This window comes from Pinus tabuliformis, chromosome 3_2, assembly GCF_031772625.1.
Source record: "Pinus tabuliformis cultivar Carrire ecotype Pingquan chromosome 3_2, CPIR1, whole genome shotgun sequence".
In the NCBI taxonomy this organism is placed as follows: Eukaryota; Viridiplantae; Streptophyta; class Pinopsida; order Pinales; family Pinaceae; genus Pinus; species Pinus tabuliformis.
The window spans coordinates 1,165,789,401-1,165,812,905 of NC_142302.1; positions in this window are offsets into that span (position 1 = coordinate 1,165,789,401).

Below are 23,505 nucleotides of genomic sequence, written 5' to 3' on the forward strand. Positions count from 1 at the left end.
GTCATACTTTGATTTAAAACATTTTCGAAGACTTGGAAGGTTTATTCAAGATCCATTTTGGATCACACCTCCCCATTGGGAATCTTTTGGACCCCAAAAGACTGACATACTGATCTGAACAGTAGATGAGAGTAACAACACCCTCTTCTTTCAGCCTCCATACACTTGCCTTGCATAGTGCCTCTGAACCAAAGCCTTTGAACACTTCCTTCCTGGATGTGCTAGTCCTCTGGTTAAGAACTATCTTCCTCCTTGACTTCATGCAGAACTCCTGTTGAGAAGGTTACAGAAGGTAGTTTGAACTTCTCTTCCTTGATCATTGATCCAAGGTGGCTCAAACAAATGTGAAGTTACATCTTCTTCACAAAAATTTACATTTGTACCTATTACAAAAATGTTCTATTGACATCTTGTCAAGAACAACAGAATTACAGACAAAACTGGATGGCCTAAACTCTTGCTTCAACAAAAGAAACATATTTCACATCTTGTGAATTACCTCCATGTCTTTACATCTGCATACAAATGATTGACTAGATAACAAGCCCACAAAACCTTACATGCATGTTTACAACAAAGTAATCAACCCTTCAAGCTAATCACACATACATTTTAAAATACAAGGAAAAACATCAACATCCTTGTGTTTATGCACATTATTCTTATGCATGCATTTCATCCTTCAACTTTCGCTTATGTACACTGTACTTTCAAAGCTGAAATGAAAATGATTTAGCTGCAATAAAGTGAGTCTGCATACTCAACTTTTCCATTCACCTTCTTGGTAAAACCCTGCAACCTGCATTCTATTAGCAAATAGATGCATTATATCAATAGACATGCAACCTTTAATTGGATAAGAACTCTAACCATTTCTTACCAATCCATTTTAAAGGTCTTTCCTTTGTCTACACATCAACATCAACATGTGAATCATCCTTAAACACATCAGTTATGGAATCTTTCTTTCCATTCCTGCCATTCTCTCTTTCCACCTTCTTCAAATTTCGCGGAAGCATTGTTGGATTCAGAGTCCAACACTTTTCAGCAATGTGTCCTTGCTTATGGAAATAAGTACAACGCATGTGCATCTTCTCAACAGCATGATTTTCCTTGTCCAATGGACCTTTGGCTTCTTGCTTCTTTTCCTTCGAAAGTTTCCTGTATGCGGCCATTCTCTTCCAAAATCTAGAAACACTATGGTTATCCAAACCACAAAAGGAACATGCAATTCTTTTCCCATGCTTAAATGGAAATTTACCATGCTTTACATAATCAAAAGGAATATGACTAGAACTAGATTTATACCTTTCTCCTTCACCTTTATTACCTTCATGAGGAGCTGAGTCAAATGAAGAAGTGGCTCCCTTTGGATCACCATCAATCTCTTCAATAGTTTATGAGTTTCCACAACTCTCTGGTTCAAGTGTATGCTTATGAACACCTTTGTCCTGCAAAGTATGTTTCAAACTATTGCATTCCCTAAGAATACAATCTTTACACTTTTGAGGTAGAAGACCTGACATGAACTCCTTCTAGGAACTGTTTCAATTGCCTTCATGGCAACTTTGGAACTTTCTCCATAAGATTGTCCATAGCCAAGACCCAAATACTTATGCCTTTCCTCAACCATTATTGGCTCAACAATACCCTGTGCATGTTTGCCCAATCCTTTTCCTTCATAGCCCATTTTGGACATTAACTTGGAACCTATGCCTCTGGAATGTTTCTCAAAAGAACCAATATAAACATTCTTAGAGGAAATTGAGGACAAATTGGATATATTTACCTCTTCTTCAAGCTGATACTTGACTAAGGCTTCTTTGGCAACAAGGAGCTATGTCTCCAACTCATGCACCCTTTCCAGATCCATATTTGCAATATGAAGTTGTCTCTCCATTTCCTGCAATTTGTTAGAAAGCAACTGCTTCTCTTCCTTCATGGAATTCAACTGCTCTCGAAGTTCGGTACTCATTTCTCTCACCATATCCATCATGATGAACAAGTCTTGCATCATGTAATTATCAAAGACTCTTGTAAATGAGGAAGATTTTGAGAACTTACTTGTAGAAGTTGTCATTATGAAAATGAACAAAAGAACTTCAACAAAATTCAGACAAATTTCTGAACTAAATGACTTCAGAGTCAAGCTTTTATTCAAGCAGCCTTTTGCAACAAACCTCTTGTGCTTCAAGGATTGCCTTGAGGTCCTTTGGGATAAGAAGAATGCCTTCAGCCCTTCTTCCTTCTTGTCCTCTCATGGACTTAGCCAATAACAACTTTTCCTTTACCTTTGCAAACTCAAACAATAATCAGTTTACAAATAGTCAAATAGTAAACATCCTTTGTACTGTTTAAACACTTATCAAGTCAAACAAGCAAATAGATTGCTCTGTCAATCAAGCATCTAGCTCTAATACCACCTGATCTAAAATGGGGATCTAAAGGCTTCTTGTCAACCTAAAAGAACCTCTCCCACTCCAAAGCTTAAACAATTTCCAAGATCTATGCTTATGATTGATAATTTGCAGAATTAAGAGAACTGGAAATAGGTGTATGCTTTGTTTACCTTTAATTGTTCAAGTGCTTGAGTTCATTTGCTTAAACTAATATTTAAACATATAACAGTAAATGCAATGCAGTAATAATCAATCACAAAAGACAACAATATAATATGGAGTTCACCCTGATATCTTGGGCTACGTCTCCTTGAGCTCTAATCAATTCGACTAGGCTCTTTGGGATTATGGCTTGAATTCTCTTACAAGTTCCACACTCAACTCCAATGGTTTACAACTAAACCAATGGGCTTAGAATGCCATCTTACCCCTGGCTGTCCTTTAGTTGCAGACAGATCTAGGCTTCTCTAGACTAATTCTTTCAATCAGTGCTCTGAGCTTCTTGAGCTTTTGGCTTCTCTGACTCCCTCAGAATTCTGCACTGTCTCTGGAATTCCTTCTTCTGTCTTCTGCATAATAGACACCAGCAACAGCTTGATCCTTCGATCTCTTTGCTGTCTGATACTTCACTGAAGCATTTAGGCACTACCTCCAACCTTTGGTGGCTTTGCTTTGTTAAGCGCTCTGGCTTTGCCTCCCAACCTATGGTGGCTATCCTCCATTCATAGTATCTTTGGGTTCATCGTGTTTTATAACACATTCTATTACAACAATCGCTTAAAGCATGAATCGAATGTTCATTAAAAGAATCAGTTTACAAATGAAAGGAACAGCGGGCGTGGGTAACCCAACTGTTCGACCTTCCTCCGGCATAAATCCCAAAACAGAACCCAATAATGGAATACATGGGAAAACTTCACAGAAACCCAACCGTGAGCCTAAAGCTAGAACTCAAATGAAATTCAGCCGCATCTATAATCCTTTCAAGTCCACACATATAAAAAGTTTCATGTCCTGCTACACTACTCCTCTGATCGCTGATCTTCGATCTATTGCTTATCGCATATTGGCCCATTGCTTTAATTGGAAAGTCGCATGTGCATTGGCCCTTTTGTATTGTTGTGATGTGATTCAATGATCACCGATCGGCACTATCGCACATCACATAGTCACATGTCGCAATGTTGCAAGGCCCCTTTGTATTATCGTGACCCAATCCCCCAATTGCCGATCGCATATTGCTTATCGTAATTCCTTCATACCTGTGGTTTAACTCCCTCCCTTTGGAAACATTGCGATGCAATATATCATGACTTAATATTGCCCATCTATTTGCCTTTTAATCTAACGGTTCACACTAAACCCAAAACATCAAGTAGTCCACTCAATCTCCACTGTTGATCTGCGATCTCTAATCCAACGGCTGATAGTCTTTTCAGATGGCTTACTTGCGCGGAGATCACTTGCCTGAAAAGAGCGGTTTTCTCTCTCCTAATGCGTGCTACATGTCAACTGGTGTATGGATTTGGGTGCAACCCTTCCAATACCACTTACCACCTGAAGCCTGCCTGAAATACCATTTACCACGGAACTCAATTCCTTCACTGTTTTGTTCAATAATCCTTTGGGTCCGCTTCATCGCATTTCTCTTAAGGCCACAGTCCAAACACACCACTGGCTTTTCTCTGATGCGATAACAATGGATGACTGCTCCATTGTTTTGCTCCCGTCTATTGATCTTTCAGATCCAACGGCCCTTGAGCATTAATGCTGCATTTCTTTGACAGGCTTACGTTTCAACATAGTTTCCTTGTCATACTTTGATTTAAAACATTTTCAAAGACTTGGAAGGTTTATTCAAGATCCATTTTGGATCAGCAGTATTTCATCATTCCCCATCTTATATAGATGCCCAACAATGACAGAGAAATCTGTCACGTGTACCACTAATTCCTTCTTCTGCTAGATAGAGTATCCTTTCGACGTCTAGTTGTTAGAAAGTGTATTATATCTTGAAAATTCCCATCCGCTACATGCACAGCAAAGAGCTGCGGATCAGGTAATCCATCCTCCAAACTAGTAGGTTCCTCCCTTGTCTCGATGTGCAACAGGTGGTTTGGTCCTGCATTTAATCATCCAAGCTTCACAACAACTTCAAATTCATACTCTTGGAACAATAAAAGCCACCTACAAATTCACCCCCCCAACACAGGCTTATTGACTAGGTACTTTAGCAGGGAGTATAGGTGCACTTGCTCAGGTTGGGGCTTTTCTTCATAGACCTGCATCCATGTGCGTTGATCACTCTGCCCATCATACTTGTTTGTCAGTTGCATATTAGGTTTCCCAAATCATACTCACATCATTCTCCTACATTTGTGCCAATCATTAAAGCTTCCTTTGTGCATACCCCACCATCTTGTGGGCATAGCGCATAGTACCTAGTCCAAGGCCTGGAAGCATTGCTTTTTCGACACCTCCCTTTAAAATGCATCCAAGAAGGTATCTACCTCATTTAGACCATCATAAGTAGGCAGATCTCTTACTTCTGTCGACACGCAATGCAGTGACCAGGTCATCATGTTGTAATTCAACGTAGTTACTTCGTGTAACTGATTCTACCATCATTCTACTTCTTCGTTAGAATCCAAAGTGTAGGAACTTTCATGCTCCCATGTAATCTGTCCATCTGCAGTGGGATTCACCCAGTCTTGGTCTCGCACTGTTATCTTGTGGATGCAGTCTAGATCATCATCACTCTCATAGTCGCGGACCAGTTCCGTATAGCACGATCCTTCGACAAGATCTAGGGGTACTATTATGCACAATGACTTCTTCTCAAAGATCATCTTCTGCGTCTTCAGATTAATTACCCCATTCATATCAGTGGCCCAGTAAATTCCCAAGAGCACAGGCTAGGGATTGTTGTCATCAACAATCTCTATCACTTCAAAATATTCCAGCATGCTCACTCCCTCAATATCCATAGTTATTCCCTGCAATCACCCCATGGGTATGATTTTCTGTTGGTTTGCCATTCTCAGTTGAATCAGAGACCATTGTAGCATGGGTCTTCCCATTCACTCCCATGTTTGCTTCGGTAGGACATTCACATCTGATCCCAAATCTAGAATGACTTGATCCATCTCGTATTCTCTGATCTGCGTGGTGAGTCTCATTTCACGCCCCGTCCTTGTTTTATGTTTTTTGATCTTCCAAACTATGTGCGGTTCTCCTGGTGTGGTCCCAACACATCTATTGATGAGTTCCTGCAGCCCTTTCATAGCCTTACTGTCACATAGTAACTTCATACAGGTTTCCAGGAAAGTTGTGAGCATAGAGGGATCCATTTCTGGCTCAGGTTGATCTTTGCTTCCTGAAGTGGAGGCCTCAGCAAAGCTCTTCTTAGCTTCCATGAAGGTTTCCTGAACATGCTCCAAATCAAACTCATCTTCTTTCGTTGAGGCTTTGCAAACCCAAGTACTATCTTCCGTTGTTTCCCCTTGTCATATCCTATCGCGATTCCACTTCGGAGCACTATATTTACATTCAAATCTTCCTCACGTGGCTCAGACCTCATCATCTGCAGGTTTTGAGTCGGTGGAGGTGGTAGCGCTCCTTTGTCATGGATCCTAGCTATTAGCATAGGACAATCTTCTGTCTCATGATCAAACAACGTGCATACTTACACGACGGGAAGGTAAGATTAGTGCAATCACGGGAATAGTGTCCTAGCCCTTTGCAATTGTAGCAAATCAACTGTCTGCGACCTCTACCAACTCCTCCTCCTCCTCGGCCTCATCCGTGCCCCTGAAATCCTATCCATGCCCTCCTTGCATTCTGGTCCAGGGGTTAGGTTTTGGCCTGAACTTTGTAGGCAGGTGTTCTATCCATAATCAATTCATAGCTCCTACAAGTACATTCATCATGTCCCACCAATCTACAAAAGTTGTAGAACAACTGTTGTTGAGCTTATTTATACTTTTGTAACAAATGGCAGTTATTTGTGGCATTCTTTCTAGCTAGTTGACAGATAGCACACCACAAAGTAGGCACCATGCTAGGTCCTGCTTTAGCTTCTAGCCTTAGAGGCATCGGTCCTCCTCCTGCAAGGTAATTTGTAAAGACTGGGTAGTTGTCTTTGTCATGGCCCTGACTCTTGCATTTCACGCACCATACTACTTCGCGCACTTCTGGTCTAACCGTCCTATCCTGCTTCAAACTTTGCATCTCAAGGCACATATTCTTCAGCTGCACGTGAATCTATTGAACTCCTAGATTAGGATCTTACATCAGGGTCTCATGTAGTCTCATGGAAATATCTAGGGCCTCTTCCTGAGTTGTTATCTTTTGCTGCAACAACGCACTCCTCAAATGTGGTAGTAGCGAAGCTACAAACCATTCACGATGTTGTCCCTCCGTCAAATTCATGTTTGCTTCATGAATCATATATTTTATCCTCTGATCTAGTTCCCACGGCATCTTGCCTGGTAGCATCGTGATTTTTTTGAATCAAACAATCAATTGCGCTTCTGATTTAGGCATGCTAAATTCCCTAGTGAGTGCTTCTTCGATATCTGCTACTCTCGCATTCAGGTTATCATTGGAGTACTTAATATACCAGGTCAGCGTGCAATCCTACAGGGCGCTAACCAGTGTTGCTTTCTTTATATGGTCATTTGTAACACCTTGAGCTTCCCATACAACCTTCACTACGAACCTGAATTGGTTCGGATCCTCATTTCCCAAGCCTTTGAAAAAAGGCAACTTCACTGTGTTCGCCATATTGAATCGTGATGGTGGTGGAGGTGGTACGGGTGAAGTTGGAGGTGATGGAGGTGAATCTGGTGGTGGTGTGGGTGGAGGTGGTATTCACGGAAATCCTTGCCTTATCAGATGAATAGCTTCACTCTCTTCTCTATCCTTCAATACCTTCGAGAAGTGTTACAATTGGCTTTTGTGCAACCCTAACCAGGGGCTGCAGTCCTTTCATGCAGCCCTAACCAGGGCCTGCAGTCCTTTCATACTGCTAGATCAGTGATCTACACTGTCTCTCAAACTAGGTTAAGTATCTTACTTATGTTTTTAGAATATCTTAGTTAGCTTCACATAAACAGATGTTCTTACTTGCGTTCACTTAACCAATATATTTATACACATTCGCGCATCATATGAGCATTACAAGTGAAATTCAGACCCAATATAACAGATGCATAAACAAGAAATAAATATGCAGAATGATAGAAAACTTCTCTTTATTAGTGATTCTCAACGATTACAGAATCGACTCTCCCTATGCACTCAGTTGCAGGAGTCTGCGCACTCAGCTGTGGACTACTAGGCCTCTACGCACTCAGCTGTAGATCCTCTACCTACGCTACGACCCAAAACTTAGACTTACACTTAAGAGCTATCTCACATACACCTTCATCACTTTGAAATTATGTGTCTAACTACTTAGAGCTTAGCTCTATTTATACAATTCCATGGTCCAAGGACCATGGGTAGATCTTCTATAGCCGACATTACATTATCAAAATAAGGGAGGACAACCCTATGACTCTTTAACAACTACGTGCTTCACGCCCATAAAATGAAGAGTCTTTACATTGGAATTACAACATTGGACCAAAATCTGGGCTTTAAGCCCCAAAACTACCCTTGGGGGATCCTGCACCCAACACAGAGTATGAGTTTTACATCTATGGCATTGCTTCGCTACTAGCAAACCTGAACAGTACCTCGATGGAGTCGCTTTGAGAAAAGGAATGTTGCTTCACTACTAGCGAGTCTGGACAATGCCTCGACGAGGTCTCTTGGTTCACCTCCCTGTGCAGGAAGCCTTTCTCTTATTTCACCCTTTATTTTTTTCTTTCTTTTTCAATAGGACTATGCATAGGCACTTATTATTTTTCAACAGGTGGAAGAGGGATCTCGACTTATTGAGAGCATAATAGGTTTCTCCTTCATAGACAGGTTTACAACCTCTATTTATTTGTTCACTAAAGGTTTTCCCCTTATCTTACTCTACTAATATATATAATTCAGAACACACTATTCATAATAGGACCGAGTGTAGGAATGAGAATCCTAAATAGATATGGGTAACATGGTTTGCTTTTAGCTTGCCGACTGAAGTATCATATTTTCCATCGAAAAATCATTGAATTGAAAGGTGTAAACAAAAACAAAGAAGAGGGTAACATATAAGCCAAGGGTTGCATGTTACCACAACTTCTCTTTGATAATAAAAAAATTAACCATGTCATCTCTAAGCTCAAAACAAGCTTTATTCAAGAACCAATAAAACTGAAAAACAAAAGGGAAGAAGAAAACATAAAACATGAATGCAACACATCTAACTAAATGAAACCTATCCTATCCTAAACTAAACAGTACAAGATTGGGTCATGTGAAATGGAACTTACAATGTAGCCAAAGAATCTGCTCCTGACCTTTGGGTGGAAGGATGTGATAATGTAAAACCAAAATAGAGTACAGTGCAGTGAGAAAGACAAACAATGCAAACATATCCAGTGACACAATGAAACATGAAGTGCAATTACAATGGTGTATCATACTCAGTTGCTCTATCAAATAGTAGACTTGGCAACACCAATAATTACCAGGACTATGACCATACAAGAGTCGAGAAAATGCAAGCAAGTATAGGCCATGAGACGTAGGTCCTAATTGATAAGATTCCTTAATGGAATCTACAATAAGAATGTGGAAACAACCTTTAGGGAAATTTTGACAAGAGAGACTAATCTAAGAAAAATCTACATCATAAGAGACATCAACAGATTGACCATAACCCATGTTATCATACGAGTGAGATTCTTTGATAGATGATGTAGAAGGTTCATTAATACCATTCTATGTTTCCACCTCATAGACTGAAGATTTTCTTGAGGTGGGATGTAGTGATGGAAGTTCAATAGCCAAATTAAACTTTCTTCCCTAGTGGTTGAATAATTTTATGTGAAGAAAATGAGCATCCCTCGAGAGAGAGTTGACATCCCACGTAATGAAATTAGCGACGAAATTGTGAAAACGAGTCATGAACTAGATGGAATCACAAATACCATAATGGCGATAGGACCCTGACATAACCATAAACATAGGATGAAGTGTCCTACTCACCTGAATTAACTTAGAATTATGAGAAAACACGATCAGTTGCTTATCACAACAAAATTCATCGTTCAGATCAAGAGATTTAATAGAGATTTGAGTATGATCAGATAGATTCTTGAGATTGCCACAAAATTATTCAATGATGAGCATGTCATCTTCTTGATCGAAAGGAGATACACCTAAAAGAAAATATTCGATAATCGCATATGATTCCATTTGAAATTCGAGAAAATCTAAACCTTCTTGTAGGAAGAAAGATTCATCCACATTACTTGAACAATCATTACCATATAATTCAGAAAAAAGGAAATCATCAGGGTCATTGTTGTCCAAGGGTTAAACTTGACTAATGGGTTGAGGGTCAACAAGAGGAATATGAATATTCAAATATGGATTATTCATAGGATTAGATGAATCATCATCAGGGGAAAGATGTGACGGAAAAATCAATTCTAAATCAAGAAATTAATTTTCTAATTTAGTGACCAGTTTTGGTTCAAAACACGGAACATCAAAAGGAAGGCGGCATGGAACAAAAGGCATATCTAGTTCTTCCTCAGGATGTTAAAATTATTTTTGATCGGGAGAAAATGATGAATCATATTCAAAATATTTCCTTGACATCCTAACTAAGAAACAAAACTTTTCATCCAAAAATTGCTAGTCCACATCCTCATCTAGAAATTCATAACAAAGATGAAGAAATCTATCAACAAAATGTTCAAGGGATTCATTCGATTCCATTCTAATTTGATCAATTTCATTAAGAACATATTGATATTCATATTTGTCAAAGATGTGATGGAGCTTGTTAACCAATTGTTTAAAAGATGAGATAGAAGTAGTGGGTAGAGAATAGTTCCATTGCTTCGAATGACCATCCAATATAAGGGTAAACAACCTTGCGAGGATTTATTCAAAGTAAATGCGACTTGAAAAACAACATTGAACAAATTCAATTATGTAATAAAGGACAATTTTTGTACCCTTTCCATCGAATTTTAAATGTGACAAGTTATGTAAAAATTCTGTGGGGATTGAAATATATAAAGCTTCAGAAAAACACCTCGAGATTATGATTTTGGATGAAACCATTAAAGGTAGGGGATTCAAACATACTTCAAAGGCTTAGATTGTCATCTGGTCCTCCTTCTAGCACCAAAAATGTTGATGGTGTTGGATGTCGCCAACATTGGAAGGGGATATCCTCAATGTGAAGTCTCAATTAGACCTCACACCATTTGGTGTAGGAGTTTCATAAGGTCATATAGTCCGACCACCGTTGGAAATGTTTCAAAGATATGACTTGGTTATGATTACACACACGAGAATGCAACACCTCTTTGGGGCAACAAGTATGTGCGCTTTGTGAGACACCCAATGTAAGGTGCAAGAGGAAACATCCATTACTAGTAAAAGGAAAATGAGCCTCCAGTTAGAAAAGTAGTAGTACTATTGTAAAAGGGGACTAAGGAAGAAAGAGAAATACTTTTTGAATACCTGCAGATTAGCCCACATAATAAATAGTAGTCATTAAAGAATAACAAAACTCATTCAATAACAACCATAACTAAGCAAGGAATTAATCCATTCACTTAGTATGTAATTAAAGCATCATATTTCGTAAACATAACAAGAATAGTCCAACTATATCTATGATACATGTATGAAGAACTGTCGGCTCATAAAGCTTCTGATTAGGAGTGAAAGATCCCAAGTGCATTATTACATGAATGAAACACTATATCCAATAGTGGAACATGAAGTCACAACTTGCTTATCCAAAGAATGATCTATCTCCTATCCACTATAAGAGAGTTATGAGGAGCTATTTATAACAAATAACAATAACCTTTGAGCTTCCTCATGACTCTTCAACTCCTATGACTATTTATATTCTATCAATGGCTAATTAATTTCCACATGTGTCTATTCAAATTCCACATGTGTCCCTTGGACTTCATTACATACCATTTATTACATAAGATAAATTACATATGAGATTGTGGCTATATAAGACAAAACTAATAATGGGACAAATGTTCATCAAATTGAAAAATCATTTGCTTCCTCATGGAGCTCATTTGTAATGTATGTGTGCCGCACTCTGAACTCCATTGAGATGGATTTGACCCAAACTAGAAATTATTCCCCTACATACCACATTTTCATCTCCAATTCCTCTATCATTATGGTCTTAGAGCTTGACTATACATTATTCCATAGCCATGAAATTTTCATATGAGCTTTCGCCAGTGTGATGACATGCTATAGAATAATGTCTTTGGTGACCTCCAAGCCTTCCTATTATGTTGCTTTCTTGATCTATTCAATGTATTTCCTAATATCCTAGAAGATGATATCTCTGCCTCTGATTGCTTCAAGTGTTCCTATTGTAGGCATCCCATGTTTCTGTGTTAGAGACTTGAAACCATTATGCAGTCGATTATAGGAAAAAATATTACTAATCGAAATTCTCCAAGACACATGTATTTATAATGGTGGAGTCTCAATTGAACTATGTCTATCGCTATGGCAATCATGTCTTTCTTTTCCAAATGTTGTGGACCATCTAGATACTTGCTAGCCCACTCCCAAATATGGTCAACCACTTTGTTTGCTACTTTTAGGAGTTTAACAACTTCATGTGCTTTCTTCTAAATTCCAATAAGAGGATCCACCACATATTGTATAAGTATCATCTCATCATATAGTCATGCCATGGTGTCCTCAATTAGCCCCAGTTCCTCTTGTATGTCTGACAACCATTTTGCAGTGTTGAAGCTCTGTGATTCTATGCGATAATATGTTATTCATGTTACTTCACTGTAGTAGTTTATTTCTTCAATATAACATTCTTACTCATTATATATTCAAAGTTGTCATGTGGTGCTATGGAAAAAGAAACATTTTCTGCCATGATTTCCCTAGGATTCTATTGATGGTGATGGACTCGCCAACATTCGGGGGATCTCCGCGATATGAAGTCCCAACTAGACCTCACACCGTTTGGTGTACGAGTCCCATCCTGTATGATGGTCTGGTTGCCATTATCTTAAAGATATGTCTTAGCTCTTGCTTGTTAGCACATGAGAGTGGTTTTCTTTGTCTTCGAACAATGAGGTTCACGTGCCTAGTGAATGCTTAGTGTCGCTTGTGTAAAAGTCATTTCACTGCAGAGGGAGAGGGTGGAAGTGAGTCTTAGGTTGAAAGGGAATAGTCCCAACTTTGATAGAGACACACAACAAAACAAGCCATGTGCAGCTTCCCAAGGAGTAGTCCACATGGATGTGACAGTCACAAACACAAAATGAATACATAGCATGCACAACACTCAATGAAATAGTCCACACAAGTGCGATGGGTGTTATAACATGTTTACATGAATGAATCTTTCGAGTTTCCAATGGGATAACCCACACAACTGAGACAACGTTAGCAACTAATAAAACACATTTCCAACAACATGTGTACTAAAACAATTGAAATAGTTTAACTATCTTAATACAAGTTAAAGCAACATGCCTTACAATCGTCCAAAGAATAGTCTTACAAAGGAATACAATACATGTGTGAAAACGTGTTGGCCTGTTAACAGGCTTTTGAATTAAGCAAAAGTTCCAAAACACATCTGTACAACATTACATTACTAACCCCGATAGCAAGGAGTTGGAGCCATTGCTTTCTCCTAAGAAAATATTATAGACTCTCAAGGCTATGTGGGAGTTTCCAAGGTGAAACATCTTCTGCATGTACAAATGAGGGGTATATATAGCCAAGGGTGAAACTGGCCCTTGTGAATGTTTGACTTCCCTCATGACTATTTGACTTACATGACTCTTCAACTTTACATGACTCTTCAGATTTACATGTGGGTCTCTTGGACTTCCACGTTACATTACATTGATTACAACAGTATGGCCCATAGTAGTGATGTGGCTGAGATGACTCGTGACATGACTCAACACGATGGAGCTAGTATGTTCATGTTGTTGCTGGTGTCCATGTCGAGCTGCAGTGTTGTTGAGTGATGAGTGTGCTCTTGGTGTATCATAGCTTCACCTACACATGGCAAGGTGTGCAAAGTCTTCAATGGCCTTGGTGTTTGCTTCATAATTCATGCATGCACATGGGTATCCTTCACTTGCTACTTGGTATGCTTCATGTGTTCATCTGTTCGTGAACAAGTCTCCTAGCATGTACTCCTTATTCATCATGTTCGTCGTCACACCATGTGTCAGTCATGTACCTATATCTGCAATCTCATGACAAGATGACATCAAATCCAGAACTATCCTAGTATACCATGATGCATCATCTTTCACTTTTAGGTGCAGGTGTCTGGGAGAGAGGACAAGGCTCTAAAACTACACAGAGCATACTTCAGGCAGGGATGCGGGCTCCGAGTACTGCTAATGAAAATTGTGTAGAGGTCACTGGGAGGCTGGGATGGGAAATTTGGATCAGTAGTGACTGTTTGTGAGATTTGGTTGGACTGGAAGGCAGATATACACAATTTTTCTAGGGAGATAGTGTAGGAAACAAGGGGAGACTGGCAGTGAAAACTACGCAGATTCTCCGGCGAGGCTGGCCACGGGAGGCTGCTGGAAAAAACTGTGTAGAGCTAGGAGGTTGGCCTGCTAGATATCCTTGCACATTTTTTTGGCTGAGTGGGATGCTAGGCAATTGGGAGATTGCCCATGAAAATTGCTAAGTTTTCAAGAGAAGAAATAGGTCAGCTAACAAGGTGATTGGCTGAGAAAAATGTGCAATTTTTTAGGGTAGTACAGTGACATGAAGCGGGTGTCTATCCGACATGTTTGAAAAGTTTCATTAGTCAATGGAAGCAAGTGTCTGTCTAACATGTTTGCAAAGTTTCATTAGTCAGTGGAAGCGGGTGTCTATCCAACACGTCTGCAAAGTTTCATTAGTCAACGGAAGTAGGCATGCTTGGCATCTTATGTGCAATTTTTTGGAGGAGTGAGACCCGGGGTCACTGCCCAGTCAAACTCTTTGGTTGACCAGCTGGAGGATTGATGGATCTGCTTACGGGAAATGCAGTTTGGGATAAATTACTGAGCAACTTCTACATTGTTGTGGGTGACAGTTAGTCAGGTCGATTCTAGGATAGTGCAGTGCAGACTGCTTGGGATACAAATTCTAGCTCTGCGCAATTCTAAGTAGGAGTACAAGATCATTTAGGATTGAGACTGCACATTGCAGCTCAATGAAGATCTGGTTGTTGGATGGTGGTCTGGTTAAGAGGGTTTCGACAAAATGACTAAGTGTGTGAACGAGTCAGTTCGTACATGTATGACCTTGCGAACACACACTCAACATGACTTGACAACAAGACACCTAAAACCATCAAGACAACATGCACTCAGTGTGACTGACTGATGGGTGCGAGCGACAAGTGTGACACTTGTGATAGACATTTAGACAACCACAATGACACTTGTGTGATAGTACATACAACATCATGTGTGAGTGTGATAGATGTTTCAATAGCGAACATGATTGAAACACAACCTTCAACATCATCAGAACGAGGTCACAAGCATGACATAACAATCAACATGTCAAAGAAACACATAAAATGAATTTTCCCATTTGCGCACATGCATGTTACTAAGGACAAGATGATATGACAATGACAAGCAATCCTGCAAAATTAACTAAGAGGTGTACTTCGAAAGGTGTTCTTTACTTACCATACTTATCCTCAAGATGATCATGCATCTGACAGAGTTTGCATGCGGTACTAACCTTTTCCATTACTTGGTTCCTTGGCCCTTCTTGTCAACTCCTTAAACGTGATCTCAACATGTCACCTTTTCTTGTAGTCAATGATAGGTAGATTTGTGTAATTTCAGTGACAGTGACTGTTGCCAGAATGAGGCCCTGGGAGGCCCGTCTACACAATTTCTGTATGCAAGACCAATAGGGAAACTTGGACAACACTGCATAGTCCTGAGGCTTGGAGAATTGTTGTGGGATAGGGGTCTTGGGAGGACATCTCTGCATAATTTATGAGTGCAGTGTAGTTGGACTGCTTTGGGCATTTCTGGAGAGCAGTTTTGGCTGCCTGACTACTCTACGCATTTTTGGATGGCAGTGCTAACTGGGGTCTTTGTGGGCTGAGAGGTTTTAGTAGGAAAGGGAGGTTGGTGTCTCTCTACATTGCAGGTCTTCAATAGGCATGGGAGGAAGCTTGATGGTTGCAGAAGCAAAGCACATAGTTTTGGGAAGCTAGATGAGGCTAGGTTGTTTGGGAAAATGGCTAAGGGTGAGATTAGTGAAACATATGTAAACATTGATAGGACTTGATTGTGATCACACATGGACACTTAGTGACACAATTTAGACCATCCAGAATGCATAAGACATACCTTTCTTGACGCAATAGCCTTCGTGACAAAAGTGCGTGAAGTGAGTGTGAAACATGTCTATGTGATGAAAACCACTCATATGCACAGAATTCCCTTGAAGCAAGACAACATTCCCTTTGCATGACAAACAACAACCCCTATGCTTGAAAATGACACATGTTGCATAAAGATGAGAACACAGATAAATATTAGGTTCAAGGAGGGGATCTTGAAATCATCATCTTATCAATAAGTGACCAAGGATGATCGATCACTGGATCGAAGGTAGGCTCCAAAATTTTCATGCGAGCCAAAATTCTGGAGGGTGGTCGTAGCCTCTACAACACTTGGTGACACACTGGTAGAACTCCAACTCTCTAAATGGACCTTATTTTGTGAAAAGGAAGTCTAAACCTTTCAGAAGTATTGTTCGATTATTTAATCATTGTGGTTTCCGCACTAGCTTGATTGAAAGATGTAGCACGTACCATGCTCTTGATCGATCTGCAAACATTTCAAGCCAATTCAAATCATTTTTTTTGATTGGGGATGAGGGGTATATTGGTGCACAAGTAATATGAATATCAGAGTTTTAGTTTCATCTCTGGTGTTGCTTTGCTGCTAGTAGGCCTAGATAGTACCCCGATAGAGTCACGCAGGAACACAAGAATCGTTCCGCTACCAGCGAGTCTGGTCAGTACCCTAGCGGAGTTACCTACATCACCTCTCTACATAGGAATCCTTTCTCTTCTTTCGCCTTATTTATTTTTCATTTGTTTTTCAAATTATGTGCATAGGCAATTATTTATTTCATAGCGAAAGAGGGATCCCAAATTATTGAGAGAAGAAGAGGTTGTTCCTTTAGAGAATTATGTTATGTATACCTCTACCATACTTGTTAAGGTTTTCCCCCTCACCTTACTCTACTTGACTCAGCTGACAAGGGTTAACCCAAAACAACCTACTAGATTAGGTGGTACTAGTTCAAGTGCAAGTGTTGTGTTTTCACCAAGACTCACTCTGAACAAAACATATTTTCCATCAAGGCATCATTGACTGAGACAAAAAAAATTCCATAAAGAGAGAGGACAACATATAACTAGATGTTGATAGTTGTACAAGTCCTCTTATATTTGACCATCTTGTTTAGAGAGCCAAACACAATTTCAAGCAAGGATAACCTACAAGTACAAGAAAGCAAAGAAAGCAAAAAGAAAAAAACAGAAGTAAAGCAAAAGAAAAACAAGTAAGCAAATAAAGCAAGCAAGAAATACAAACTAGAAGGAAAAGAAAATAAAATAAAGGAAGAAAACACTACTCCTACTCTTATGCTAAATAGTGCATGGGACTACTCATGTGAAGTGATATTTCCAATGTATCCACCAACACATTGGCTGACCCATGTTTGTGAAGGCGTGGTTAACAAGAAAAATATGCATGTAAACCAACAAACAAGAAAGATAGATCAACGAAGACCAACATGCTCTGAGTTCTAAAACATCCACAAAATAGAAAAGAGTGAATGCACAAAACAAACATTCTATAGACATACCATGGTGTTATAACGCACTACGTGTTGATGGTAATCATACATGCCCTTTGGACTGTGACATATGAGTGAACATGAGAAAGACCAACAGCTTATGCTTTTCAAGCATGCTTGTTGTGTAAGATTCTTCCAAATCTTGAGCAATGGGATCATGTGATTCTAGTGGAGGAAGGGAAACCTAGGTGTTTGGTTGATCTTCAATGCAAAGTAGACAGTGATGAGGAACCTTGGGTGTTTTGAAATTTTTTGATTAGAAGTGGAACCAACTTTAGGACAACAAGGGCCTGACATAACCATCAAACCATGCTAAAGTGCGTCAACAGCCTATGGGGTTTCCACTCCGTCAATAGATAGATCATCAGAGATCAGTGGCTTAGACAGATTAATAGTGAGTGAATCAACATCATGATCAAATGAATAAGTACAGATATCACGATAGCCACGATCATAAAATTTGGGAGGTTCATTTGCATCCTCATGATTTGATGAATCATGGAGAGGAGTAGATGAGAAGCAAGGATGTTCACCCTCTATGTTTTTAGAAACGATAGATAACAGATGGGACGATTTTTAGATGAAGATGTGTCCTCTCTGCAATGTAATGACAGAATGACATCTGATGTGTCCTATGAATGATTAGAAGTAGAAGCATCTGGAAACAAGTTTTCACATGGGAAATAAATAGTGGTAGAATCACAAGGGATGTCAGGATAGAGCGGACGAGGTACAGATAGAAGGGAGTCATCCTTCATCGTAGGTTCTTCTTTAGATTCCCACACACACTCATCATGAATGATAGCACAAGTTGGATGCATAATAAAAACTCCATCGACAACTTAATCTTCATTCCCAACACATGTGGAGTCCAAAACAAAAGAACAAAAGACAGGACAATTCGGAGGATTAGCCGAACGCGGGGCCGAAGGTTGAGGTAACAAGTCCACATGACAACCAGTAGTATTGCAAGCCAAATCTGTGCAGATATCAAAAGCAGGTGGGGTAGGAGGATGTGACAGTTCAGTAGATGTGCATGCACCTTCTCGCACCTCACACTGTGGAGCTAGAGCTATTTGATGAGAAGATGACGGACAATCACTTGTGACAATGATGTCATCCATCTTAGATTTGTTAGCTCTAACACCGAGGTATGCTAGGAGGGGTTTGAATGATTTTAAGAATTGTGGGTTTTCGGATATGTAAATAAGATACTTAAATCTTCCATCAATAAATTTACAATCAATCTCACCTTCAGGAAATTGGTATGCATGATTACAAAAGCGTGTGTGAAATTTCTCAACAGATTCATTAGGTGCTTTCCGTAATTTCATAATTTGTTTATTGAGTGCCTTACTGTCAAAATGATTTTAAGTGTGGTCTATCTTTGCAACCAGATGAGGGAGAGAGTGAATAGACTTTTCGGGCAGCATGGCATACCATTACAGTGGGTTCCCTCGAAGTGTGTATGTGAACAATGCGCAGGTCATGTAATATTCAAAGATTTCATGCCTTTCACAGGAGCCTACAATGCCAACCACATGTCTAACCAAGGCTACTTGGCCTCCACCATTGTATGTTTTACGTGACAAGTTATTCTAGAGCTCTTCTGAGATTTCAAAGTCGTTTCCATAAGACATACACTCTAGAAGAGAAATTATGTGTTTAGTCATGATAAGTATGCAGAGATTCAAAACAGATTGTGAGGACTCATCTTGTCATCTAGCCCTCCTTCTAGCGCCAGAAATGTTGACAATGTTGGACTCGCTAACATTCAGGGGATCTCCCTAATATGAAGTCCCAACTAGACCTCACACCGTTTAGTGTACGAGTCCCATCTGGTATGATGGCCCAATTTCCATTATCTTAAAGATATTCCTTAGCTCTTGCTTGTTAGCACATAGGAGTGGTTTTATATGTCTTCAATCAATGAGGTTCATGTGCCTAATGAGTGCTTAGTGCCGCTTGTGTCAAAGTTATTTCACTGCAGAGGGATAGGGTGGAAGTGAGTCTCATGTTGAAAGGGAATAGGCCCAACTCTGCTAGAGACACACAACACAACAAGACATGTGAAACTTCCAGTGAAGTAGTCCACATGGATGCGACAGTCACAAACAAAAAATGAACAGATAGCATGCACAACACTCAGCGGAATAGTCCACATGAGTGCGATGGGTGTTATAACATGTTTACATGAATGAATCTGTCAAGTGTCCAATGGGGTAACCACACAACCGAGACAACGTTAGCAACTAATACAACACATTTCCAACAACATGTGTACTAAAACAACTGAAATAGTTCAACTATCTTAATACAAGTTAAAGCAACATGCCTTACAATCGTCCAAAGAATAGTCTTACAAAGGAATACAATAGATGTGTGAAAACATACTGGCATGTTAATAGGCTTCTGAATTAAGCAAAAGTTCCAAGACACATCCGTACACCATTACATTACTAACTTTGATAGCGGTGAGATGGAGCCACTGCTCGTTCCTCAAAGAAAATATTACAGACTCTTAAGGCTATGTGGGAGGAGCCAAGGTGAAACATCTTCTGCATGTACAAATTAGGGGTATATATAGTCAAGGGTAAAACTGGCTCTTGTGAATGTTTGACTTCCCTCATGATTGTTTGACTTACATGAATCTTCAACTTTACATGACTCTTCAGATTTACATGTGGGTCTCCTGGACTTCCACGTTACATTACATTGATTAAAATAGTATGACCCACAATAGTGATGTGGCTGAGATGACTCATGACATGACGCGACATGATGGAGCTGGTATGCTCATGTTGCTGGTGGTGTCCATGTTGAGCTACAATGTTGCTAAGTGATGAGTGTGCTCCTGGTGTATCATAACTTCACCTCCACATGGCAAGGTGTGCAAAGTATTTGATGGTCATGGTGTTCTCTTGATAATTCATGCATGTACATGTGTTTCCTTTGCTTTCTACGTGGTACACTTCGTGTGTTCGTCCATTCATGAACAAGTCTCATAGCATGCACTCCTTGTTCATCCCGTTTGTCATCGCACCATGTATCATTCATGTACCTGTATCTGTAATCACTCATGATGAGATGAAATCAAATCCAAAAATCTCCTAGTCTACCATGATGCATCATATTTCACTTTTGGTTGCAGGTGATTGGTTAAGAGGAGAAGGCTCTGAAACTGCGCAGAGAAAATTTCAGGTCGGGATGTAGGCTCTAAGCACTGCCAATGAAAATTGCGCAGAGGTCACTGGGAGGTTGGAATGGGCAATCTAGATTAGCAATGACTGTCTGCAGTATCTAGCTCGGCTAGAGGGCAGATCTACGCAATTTTTTTAGGGAGATAGTGTAGGCAGCAAGGGGAGACTGGTAATGAAAATTTTTCATATTCTCTCGGACGCATGGCCACGAACTGCGGGAGACTAATGGCCAAAACTGTGTAGAGATGGGAGGCTAGCTTGGTCAATATCCTTGTGCATTTTTAGGGCTGAGCGAGATGCTAGGCAGTTGGGAGGCTGCCCATGCAAACTGCATAGTTTCAGGGGGAGTAGCAGGTTGGCTGACATAGTGACTGGTTGAGAAAACTACACATTTTTTTAGGGAAGTGAAGTGACATGCAACGGGTGTCTATTCGGCATGTCTATTCAGTTTCATCAGGTAGTGGAAGTGGGCATTCGTGGCAGCTTGTGCATGATTTTTTGGAGGAGTGAGACCCAAGGTCATTGCCTGGTCAAACTCTCTGCTTGACTAGCTGGAGGCTTGGTGGATCTACTTGCAGGAAGCATAGTTTGGGATGACTTGCTGAGAAACTTCTGCATTGTTCTGGGTCATAGTCAGTTGGGTCGATTCTAGGATTACGCAGTGCAGACTTCCTAGGAGATAACCTCAAGCTCTTCACAATTCTAGGCAGGAGTGCATGATCATTGAGGGCTAAGACTGTGTAGTGCAACTCAGCGAAGGTCTAGCTCTTGGAGGGTGGTCCGATCGATAGGATTTCGAAAAAATGACTAAGTTTGTGAACGAGTCACTTCATACATATATGACCTTGTGAACACACACTCAACATGAATTGACAACAAGACACCTCGAACCATCAAGACGACATGCACTCAGTGTGACCAACCGACGAGTGCGAGCGACAAGTGCGACACTTGTGATAGACATTCGAACGACCGTGAAGATGCTTGTGTGACAATAGTTACAACATCGTGTGTGAGTGTGATAGATGTTTACATAGTGAACATAACTCAAACACAACCTTGAACATCACCAAAACGAGGTCGCAAGCATGACATAGCAATCAACATGTCAAAGATGACAGTTGGTTGAATAAGTGAAAAGGAAGCAAGTCATGTAGAGGAAACACATAAAATGACTTTTTTGCATTTGTGCACATGCATGTTACTGAGGACATGATGATATGACAATGATAAGCAGTCCTACAAACTTAACTAAGAGGTGTACTTCAAAAGGTGTTCTTTACTTACCATACTTACCCTCAAGATGATCGTGCATCCGACAGAGTTTGCATACGGTACTAATGTTTTCCATTACTTTGTTCCTTAGTCCTTCTCAAATCCATGGAAGTGATCTTAGCATGTCACCTTTTCCTGTAGTCTCTGAGAGGTAGATCTATGCAATTTCAGCATATAGTGTCTGCTGCCAGAATGAGGCCATGGGAGGCCTGTCTGCATAGTTTCCAAATGCAGGACAGATAGGGGAGCTTGGAAAACACTGCACAATTTTGAGACTTAGGGCACTATTGTGGGATAGGGGTGCTGGGAAGACACATCTGTGCAATTTCTGAGTGCAGTGTAGCTGGACTGCTCTACGCATTTCTGGAGAGTGGTGTTGGCTACTTGACTGCTCTGCACATTTCTTGAGAGAAGGGCTGGCTAGGGTCTCTGTGGGTTGCGAGGTTTCAACAGGAAAGGGAGGTTGGTGTCTCTGCACACTGCGGGGTTTCATAAGGCAAGAGAGGAAGCTTGATGGTTGCAGAAGAAAAGAACATAGTTCTGGGAAGCTGGATGAGGCTAGGTTGGTCAGGAAAATGGCTAAGTGTGAGATAAGTGAAGCATATGTAAACATTAATAGGACTTGATTGTGATTGCACATGGACACTTGGTGACACAACGTAGACCATCTAGAATGCATAATACATACTTTGATTGATGCAACAACCTTCGCAACAAGAGTGCTTGAAGTGAGTTTGAAACATGTCTATGTGATGAAAACCACTCATACGCACACAATTCCCTTGAAGCAAGACAACATTCCCTTTGTGTGACAAAAAACAACCCCTATGATCGAAAATGACACATGCTACATAAATATGAGAACGAGGACAAATATGAGGTTCAAGGAGGGGAGATTGAAATCATCATCTTACCAATAAGTGATCAAGGATGATCGATCACAGCATCAAAGGTAAGCCCAAAAAATTACATGTGAGCCAAAATTTTGGACGTTGGTTATAGTTGCTACAATAGATTCCTTCTAGTGTTGGAAATTATCACCTTCTCTATTGAAACTAAGACTTGATTATGAGGAGTCGTCGAAAAGTATATATTCCTCTGCTACATGATCCTCTTCTTAAGTTGATCAAATGTGAAACTTCATACATCCATGACGTTGTCTACTTGTGGAGGTGTGACCCCAATCTCTCCAAATGGAAGATGACCGCCTATGAGAGGAGGTTCCTCAGGAGAACCTGGTTCATCATCCATGGGTTGAATCGTATCTTCTTCCTCCAACTCTTCCTCTTCTATCTCTTGATTCAACTATTATTCTTCCAGTCTCTATGCTGCTTCTTCCTCCTAGGACTGCCTTTTTTGTTCTTCTTTTATCCTTCTCCTTTCCTCTTCTTCTTCTTGTTGCTTTTGAAGCAACTCATCCTACTTCCTCTTCTCATCTTATTATTCTGTTTCTCTTCTCTCTTGTTCTCCTCAAATAGATCCTGTGTTCAACGGATCAACTTTCCACTTCGTACTACTCTCGCATGTCGAATCATATATGATCGTCTTTTTAGGAGCTACTTTCCTTTCCTGAGTGG